The sequence below is a fragment of the Triticum urartu genome, chromosome 1 (assembly GCF_003073215.2).
Source record: "Triticum urartu cultivar G1812 chromosome 1, Tu2.1, whole genome shotgun sequence".
NCBI classification, from domain to species: Eukaryota; Viridiplantae; Streptophyta; class Magnoliopsida; order Poales; family Poaceae; genus Triticum; species Triticum urartu.
In genome coordinates, this window is record NC_053022.1 from 169,349,033 (window position 1) to 169,359,221 (window position 10,189).

Genomic DNA, 10,189 nt, shown 5'->3' on the forward strand with positions numbered 1-10,189 from the left:
TTCAAGCCTACTAATAAAGCAATCATGTCTTTTCAAAATAACATGGCCAAAGAAAGTTATCCCTACAAAATCGTATAGTCTGGCTATGCTCCATCTTCACCACACAAAATATTCACATCATGCACAACCCCGATGACAAGCCAAGCAATTGTTTCATACTTTTGACGTTCTCAAACCTTTTCAACTTTCACACAATACATGAGCGTGAGCCATGGACATAGAACTATAGGTGGAATAGAATATGATGGTGGAGAAGACAAAAAGGAGAAGATAGTCTCACATCAACTAGGCGTATCAATGGGCTATGGAGATGCCCATCAATAGATATCAATGTGAGTGAGTAGGGATTGCCATGCAACGGATGCACTAAGAGCTATAAGTGTATGAAAGCTCCAACTGAAACTAAGTGGGTGTGCATCCAACTTGCTTGCTCATGAAGACCTCGGACATTTGAGAAAGCCCATCATCGGAATATACAAGCCAAGTTCTATAATGAAAATTCCCACTAGTATATGAAAGTGATAACTCAAGAGACTCTCTATATGAAGAACATGGTGCTACGTTGAAGCACAAGTGTGGAAAAAGGATAGTAGCACTGCCCCTTATCTCTTTTTCTCTCATTTTTTTGTTTTTTTGGGCCTTCTTTTTTTTTGGCCTTTCTCTTTTTTTTATTTTTTTTGTCCGGAGTCTCATCCCGACTTGTGGGGGAATCATAGTCTCCATCATCCTTTCCTCACTGGGGCAATGCTCTAATAATGATCATCATCACACTTTTATTTACTTACGACTCAATATTACAACTCAGTACTAGAACAAAGATATGACTCTATATGAATGCCTCCGGCGGTGTACCGGGATGTGCAATGATCTAGCGTAGCAATGACATCAAAAAACGGACAAGCCATGAAAACATCATGCTAGCTATCTTACGATCATGCAAAGCAATATTACAATGAATGCTCAAGTCATGTATATGATGATGATGGAAGTTGCATGGCAATATATCTCGGAATGGCTATGGAAATGCCATAATAGGTAGATATGGTGGCTGTTTTGAGGAAGGTATATGGTGGGTTTATGGTACCGGCGAAAGTTGCACGGTACTAGAGAGGCTAGCAATGATGGAAGGGTGAGAGTGCGTATAATCCATGGACTCAACATTATTCATAAAGAACACACATACTTATTGCAAAAATCTATTAGTCATTGAAACAAAGTACTACGCGCATGCTCCTAGGGGGATAGATTGGTAGGAAAAGACCATCGCTCGTCCCCGACCGCCACTCATAAGGAAGGCAATCAATAAATAAATCATGCTCCGACTTCGTTACATAACGGTTCACCATACGTGCATGCTACGGGAATCACAAACCTCAACACAAGTATTTCTACAATACACAACTACCCACTAGCATGACTCTAATATCACCATCTTTATATCGCAAAACTATTGCAAGGAATCAAACATATCATATTCAGCGATCTACAAGTTTATGTAGGATTTTATGACTAACCATGTGAATGACCAATTCCTGTCATCTCTCTAAATAGATATAAGTGAAGCAAGAGAGTTTAATTCTTTCTAAAAAAGATATGCCCATGCTCTAACAAATCTAAGTGAAGCAAAAGAGCATTCTACAAATGGCGGTTGTCTAAGTGAAGAGAAACAGGCAATCCAAACTTCAAATGATATAAGTGAAGCACATGAAGCATTCTATAAAGCCATACTCAAAAGATATAAGTGAAGTGCAATGAGCATTCTATAAATCAACCAAGGACTATCTCATACCAGCATGGTGTATAAAAAGAAAAATAAAAACCTAAATGCAAAAGAAGCTTCAAGACTTGCACATATCGCATGAACGAAATGAATCCGAAAACATACCGATATTTGTTGAAGAAAGAGGGGATGCCTCCCCAGCATCCCCAAGCTTAGCCGCTTGAGTCTCCTTGAATATTTACTTGGGGTGCCTCGGGCATCCCCAAGCTTGAGCTCTTGCCTCTCTTCCTTCTTCTCACATCGAGACCTTCTCAATCATCGAACACTTCATCCACACAAAACTTCAACAGAAAACTCGGTAAGATCCGTTAGTATAATAAAGAAAATCACCACTCTAAGTACTGTTGCAAACCAATTCATATTTTGTTTTTGCATTGTGTCTACTGTAAGATAACATTTTCATGGCTTAATCCACTAATATAAATTGATAGTTTCATCAAAATAAGCAAACTATGCATCAAAAACAGAATCTGTCTAAAACAGAACAGTCTGTAATAATATGAACATTCACCATACTTATGATACTTGAAAAATTCTACCAAAATTAGGAAAAAATAAACAATTTGTATAGGAAGACATTTCAAAAAGAATCAGAACCATTTGACGTTCCAGCTAAAAATGTAAAATCGCGCACTACAGCCAAAGTTTCTGTCCTGCACCATACAAACCATCAAGCAAATGTAAACATCCTAAAGGCAAACCTTGGCACATTATTTTTATAATACAAGGAATTGTACAAGGGGATAATTATTTTTGTTGAAAAGTTTCTGTAATCAAGATTCACAAAGTTGCCATGAGCATGAACAAAGTTCAAGGAGCTCTCCCACTTGAACAGTGCTGGTCTTTCTCACTTTCACTTTCCTTTTTGAAAAGTTTTGGGTTCCCCTCTTTATTTTTATTGTTTTTAAACTATATGAAAGCACTCAACAGAAATAAATGACTCTCTAAAAATTCCGGGTTGTCTCCCTGGCAGCGCTTTCTTTAAAGCCATTAAGCTAGGCATATAGTGCTCAAGTAATGAATCCACCTGGATCCCAAGGTATATCAAAGCCAATTTTAATTAACAATGATTTGTAATTTAGTGGTGAGCACAAGGTAACATATATCATGTAATGACGAAGTCTAACTCTCTTCCTATGCATCGGCATGTCATAAAAGAAAAATTCATGCACACAAAGTAAAGGCCAATGCATAGTATAAACAGTTTCTTGCAATTTTATCATGTTGGGAACATAGAGAGGTGGAGATATAGTTCCTCTTTCATAATAATTGCAAGTAGGAGTAGCACGCACATGCATATTGTATTCATCAAAATCATCATGTGCAACGGTAAAAGGCAACCCATCAATATAATCCTTAATAAGGGCAAACTTCTTCGATATAGTGTAGTTGGGAGAATTCAAAAGGATAATAGGACTATCATGCATGGGTGCAATAGCAACAATTTCATGTTTAACATAAGGAACTATAGCAAGTTCATCTCCATAAGCATAATTCATATTGGCATCTTGGCCACAAGCATAGCAAGCATCATCAAAAAGGGATATTTCAAAAGAATCGACAGGATCATAGCAATTATCATAGCATTCATCCTTCGGTAAGCACGAAGGGAAATTAAACAATGTATGAGTTGAAGAGTTAGTCTCATTAGAAGGTGGGAACGGGTGATCAATCCGCTCTTCCTCCTTTTGTTCTTCGCTCTTCTCCTCATCTTTCTCATCCAATGAGCTCAAAGTTTCATCAATTTCTTCTTCCATAGACTCCTGCAAAATATTATTCTCTTCTTGGACAGCGGAGACTTTCTCAATAAGTGCATTAATATCGTAATTGTATTCATAATTCTCATAGCAATATTTAAGGATAGCTAAATTTTCAGGTCTATAAACCGAATCATCAAAATCTTCAAAATCTTTAAACGTAGATTCAATTTCATAAGCACCCATAAAAGCAACAAATTCTTCTATTTGTTCCACATCATAGTAATCATATATACCTCTAGAATAAGAAGCTAAGGTTTTATTATCATTAAATTTGCATAAAAAGGGAAGGTGTGGAGCCTTCATCTTAGAGCAACAAGTATAATCATATCTCAAGCATAGTTGCCTAGCATACCAATTCAATATATGAATTTGATCCCATAATAGTTTCCCTTTTTGTGTCAAGCGGTAATCCCTAAAGTATTCATGTTGATCCAACGTTACTCCCATTACATAATTGAATGGGGTTTTCTCAGGATTATTAAAGTAGTACATAATATTTTTCACATAACCAGCATCGAGGGTTTTAGGAGGTTCCCCATCTCCATGAGTAGCAAGTACACCTAACTTTTTTGGTATTTCTTGTTCCATATCCATAACTAAAGATAGAGAACAACTAAGAACAACAAATAAAAATTACTTAGTGATAAAGCAAACAAGCACACATGAGAATATTCACCCCACGCTATTGCTCCCCGGCAACGGCGCCAGAAAAAGGTCTTGATAACCCACAATTATAGGGGATCGCAACAGTTTTCGATAAGTAAGAGTGTTGAACCCAATGAGGAGCTAAAGGTAGAACAAATATTCCCTCAAGTTCTATCGACCACCGATACAACTCTACGCACGCTTGACATTCGCTTTACCTAGAACAAGTATGAAACTAGAAGTACTTTGTAGGTGTTGTTGGATAGGTTTGCAAGATAATAAAGATTACGTAAATAAAAAGTAGGGGCTGTTTAGGTAAAGAAACAATAAAGTAAATATAGCGAGTGTGGAAAAGTGGTGGTAGGAGTTGCGAAATTGTCCCTTAAGAAATTGACTACTTTACTAGACCGATAGCTAGTATTATGTGGGAGAGGCCACTGCTAGCATGTCATCCCTGACTTGGAATTCTATGCACTTATCATTGGAACTATTAGCAAGCATCCGCAACTACAAATGTTCATTAAGGTAAAACCCAACCATAGCATTGAGATATATTGGTCCCCCTTCAATCCCGTATGCATCAATTTCTATGCTAGGTTGAAGCTTCTATCACTCTTGCCCTCCAATACATTGTCCTATCAACATACAACTAACCCTAGGGTGTGATCCATGCGCGCAATCATATGATGGGCACCAAAGGACAGAAACATAAGCAGAAGCAAATTAAATCAATCATAGCAATTCATCAACCACCGATAGGACAATGAAAATCTACTCAGACATCATAGGATGGCAACACATCATTGGATAATAATATGAAGCATAAAGCAACATGTTCAAGTAGAGGGTACAGCGGGTTGCGGGAGAGTGGACAGCTGTAGATAGATGGGGGAAGGTGATGGAGATGTTGGTGAAGATGGAGGAGGTGTTGGTGTAGATCGCGGTGATGATGATGGCCCCCGGTGGCACTCCGGTGCCACCAGAAGTGAGGGGGAGAGAGCCCCCCTCCTTCTTCTTCCTTGAGCTCCTCCCTAGATGGGAGAAGGGTTTCCTCTCTGGTCCATGGCCTCCATGGCACGGGAGGGGCGAGAGCCCCTCCGAGATTGGATCTGTCTCTCTGTCTCTCTCTGTTTCTGCGTTCTCAGATTCTTCCCTTTCACCGTTTCTTATATTCTCGGAGATCCGTAACTCCGATTGGGCTGAAATTTTAACACGATCTCTATCCCTAAATTAGCTTTCTTGCGGCGAAAGAAGGGCTACAACCGCCTTACGGGGTGGCCACGAGGGTCAGGGGCGCGCCTAACACCCTGGGGCGCGCCCCCCTACCTCGTGCCCCCCTCGTGCACCGTCTCGCGATGATTCCACTTCCCAAAATTCATAAATATGCCAAAATAAATCTCCGTCAGTTTTCATTCCGTTTGGACTCCATTTGGTATGGGTTTTCTGCGAAACAAAAAACATGCAACAAACAGAAACTGGCAGTGGGCACTGGATCAATATGTTAGTCCCAAAAATAGTATAAAAAATTGCCAGAAAGTATATGAAAGTTGAATAATATTGGCATGGAACAATCAAAAATTATAGATACGACGGAGACGTATCAAACACTAAGATAGATAGTGGGGTACCTCTCCGGTGAGCCCCCGTCCCGGCTGCGGGTGGTTCTTCCATAACTCCGGTGAGCCCCCCCAACCCCTGAAAATCGACTGACCCAAAAGTCGATTCAGTCGACTGATGTGTGGCTTAATCGGAGCAGAGCAGTAGCACGAGCGAGGGGGAGAGCAGCAGCAGCAGCTGGGCGAGCGAGCGATCGAGCAAGAGCCGGAATAGCAGCAGCAGATCCGGCTGGTATGGCCGCCGCCGCCGAAGGGGCCTCACACTTGGGGAGAGCCGCCGTGGAGATGTCGCCCGCGGCGCCGGCTTCAAGGTAGCCCCTCCATGGGGGTGCGGGATGGAGCACCGTCGGCGCCGGGAGGTCGAGTTAAGGAGAAGGTGTGATGCGATGAGTGTACAACCTCTTTGGTGGCGACGAGTAGGCCTCGGCTTCATCCGAGGAGGCGGTGAGGATGCTGCGGTTCCGGTGGAGCAGGTTAAGGCGCCCCTATGGGGATGGAGCAGCCCCGATAGACGAGGCGATCGTCGGAGCAGCTCCTTGGAGGTGGAGGACGGGGCGGCTGAACCGGCGGGACGGCGAGATGGACGACGGATCCTCATCCGGGGAGGTGGACGAGGGACGTCGAGCTGTTGCACTGGACGATGTCATCGGGGAAGAGGCTCCGGCTGGGCAGCGGTGACGTGGCAGACAGAGGAGGGTGGGGTTTCGCGGCTGGAGCGGAGAGGTTATGGCGGCCTAGGATTCCGAATGGCGAAAAGGGGGCAATGGGAGGGGGTGAAGCATGACTTAGGAACACGCTTGTCCAAAATGTAGGGTGTGTTACAAAACTACCCCACCGATTTGAACTAGCGGCCATTTCGGCTCAGGGTTAGAAGGGGGATTTCGCGTGTCGGGATTTGGCAGCTGGAGGGAGTTTTCGCGCGCATTGTAATTTCGGGATAGCAAGGCGCGGGTTGTGAAGGCGCGAGTTTTGGGAGAACGATATCTGAATTTTCGGGATATGACAAGACGTGGGTTGAATTTTAGGGACAAGCCTAACGTGTAGTAATATTGTACTTGTACGTACCAAATCAATTCGCACTTCCCTCAACCAAAAAGAAAACGAAAAAATAAAACTATTCACACCACACAAAGAGAGAGTCTTGCCCCGTTTTACTATACAAATGCTATTCAAAGCTACTCCCTCGTTCCATCTATATAGGGCCTAATGCGTTTTTCGATGCTAACTTTGACCAAATATTAGAGCAATGATATATGACATGCAACTTACACAAAGCACAACGTTAAATTCGTCCGTGAAAGGTTCTTTCAATGATATAATTTTCACATTGTGCATGTCATGTACTATTAATCTTGTCAATAGTCAAAGGCGGTCTTAAAAATCTCATTACGCCCTATATAGATGGAAGGAGGGAGTATGAATCCATGTTATGTCCGATTAAATTTTTTTGCTTGCTGTATAATGCATGTAACCTACTCATACCAACATTTTAGTGCATTCCAAATGTCTATACTACCGCTGCAATTCGAACTAAACTTGAATTCGTTTCTCTATTTCAATAAGAATCTACAATCATGATTGTTGCCAACTTCAACCATCATAGTTTCCTTGCTATCCGCCAGATATAAATCAGACGGCCTATAATGTAGGATGGCAGGCACACCATCATCAACAACTCCGTTTTTTTATAAGAGTAGAGATAAAACATATTAAATGTAGTATACCATGTTCATAACCACACCATGTGTATCACCGTTATATATATTCACACATCCGTCGGTTTGAAACACTATGATAAATTCTTCAAATATCCGAATTCTCTTTTTATAATGAAGTATATATTATCTATATTCGTCTTTTACACCCACACAACCCTCTTATCTTTGTAACTAGTGCTAACTTTCTCTTGTGCATGCACACGCCCGCATCCCTCTCACCCTCCCTCAGCATTCTCTAGCTCCATCGCGCAAATTCGTATTTTCACTTTAGGTCGTTCACCCACGGTGTGTGTAGGCCCCCAGCTCCTTCTTACAAAGTTATGTCTCACAAGTTATGTCTCTCCTTTATCTTACAAAGGGCGATTGATCTTCCTATGTAGTTACGTCTTCTTACCACATCCACATCGTCCCCACTCATCATTCGTGCATGCCTCCTGACCTGTCTCTCACACGCACGTGCATAGACAACAAGAAGCCATCTCCTCTCTTATTGATATTGCGGGCATGCCCTCCGTTTGTCTAGCAAGCCTATCCCACCATTTGTTAGAAGCAACTCCACTACCACCCCCTCCAACACTCACCTTATTCATCTCCTGCACATATGCCGATCGATCTCCCTTAATACATGAGGCAGATCGATCTCCTTAATACATGAGGTAGGCCTCTCTCCTCCTCCACACATATACCAGCCATTGTACCTCTATAGTTAATTGGGCCTCCCTCTTCCCCCACCACACACCGATAGTCGAGCACTGCAGGTAGGTATCCATGCCACAGAGACAAACTGCACATGTCCCATCTCACGTTCCAGTAGGCCAGCCACTCTATATCTTTGACGTGGGCACACACAAATTCGATGGCACTCTTTATCGATCGTGCGCGCGCACACACACACACTCACACACACACACACATCATCCCTCTCTTCGATTCTATGGACACCTCAAGACGATGAGACCTCCACTCTCTTCTCGTGGATTACCCCTCTCTATATATATATGTTATATCCAGGACTATTTCACACACATTGCATATGTTAAATTTTTTGATTGACCCCCCCCCCCCGCCACACACACTATATCTCTCTAGGTTTGTATCTCTCTCACACAACCGCGCGTAGGTGGTGTACGTATACAAGAAGAGAATAGGTGCACCGTGCACGTACTCACGCTTCGTGCCCAGCCACACCCGCGCGGGTACACGGTGGTGCTCATTTCTCTGCAGAAGCTGAATTTGTTTTTGAAACATCAAGTGGCCAGAGACTCGAAAACTTATTTGCCCATTAGTGACTTGTCAGGGCGGTGGATTTTAGTTTGTACGATAATGCTGCAACCACCTAACGTAACGAAAGTTCTTACGTAAACTTCCTAGTAATTCCCTCTTCGTAGGTGCAGCATTACTCCTAACATTTGTAATATCAGTTTGAAACTTGTAATATTCCCGTGTCCTATTCCTCACTCTGTGCATTTAAACACCGAACCAAAAAACCATACCGAAAATAAACCGAACCGAACCAATTTTATGGTTTTTATGGTTTCTGGTTTCGGTGTGGTATGAACTTTTCATACCAATTTGAACTTGGTTTTTATGGTATATACCGGAAAACCGAACGGTTAACCAAATAAACCGAAGTAAAAAATAAATTTATATTTCTTGAGATGAACAACCATACAATTTGTCATTTTTATTGTACATGAGTCAAATGCACTACTAAGCACGTAATTTTTTCTTGTAACATAGTCATTTTTCTATTTTTAAAATGCTAAGCATGTCCATAACGATCAACAGATGAATCAATGCATGCATATATACTTATACATATAGTCATATACTATTTGTGTAGAATAGTATGTGTTTTGAGTCATAAATTTGCTAATTATTATTACGTCATTTCCAAATTCGCGTCAACTTTGGTTTTTATGGTATATACCGAAACCATACCGAAATAATTTGGTATATACCGAAACCGAACCGTATTTTAATTTCATACCATATTTACTGAAGTATTAATACCGTACAAATTGAAAAACCGTATAAATCGAACCATGTAAACCAAATAAACCGAACGCACAGGGTGACCTATTCCTGCGTTTTCAAAATCCTGCGAATCAAACAGGTCCTGAGTAGGTGATGATGTTGTGCCTCCCATCTTTCACCAATAGCCGCCGGATCTAGATCTGACGCATACAAACCAAGCTTCTCCATTTTTGCAAAAAGATGCCCGCACTTGTTCCCTATTTACAAACAACTCCTTGTCTCTCACAATCAGCCTCATCTCCTCCCCACCACATCTACGAGTAGAAGGCCGTGGAAAAATCTGGCGCAGTGGCTGCTGCCGGAGCCGTCCACCCCCAATCTTGGTGTTCCGTGCAATGCACGGGCATCTACGCACGGGAAATTATGTAGAACAGGGCTAGTTGTAAGCAGGCTAGCTCTACAGCCATGATGATAGTGACTGCAGATGGTGAGGCTGACTATGGTATGCCGAACACGGCGCCAATACTCAGGTGTCATCTCCGGCGCAGGGTCTTGTCACTTCACTGTGAGGAGCAGCACGTAATAATTTGACCAACGGATAGTACAGTGCTAGTACTCCTACTACTACATTGGTAGTACTACTACTAGTACTAGTAGCACCACCGTCTGGATTTAGGAGTACTACCACGTCCA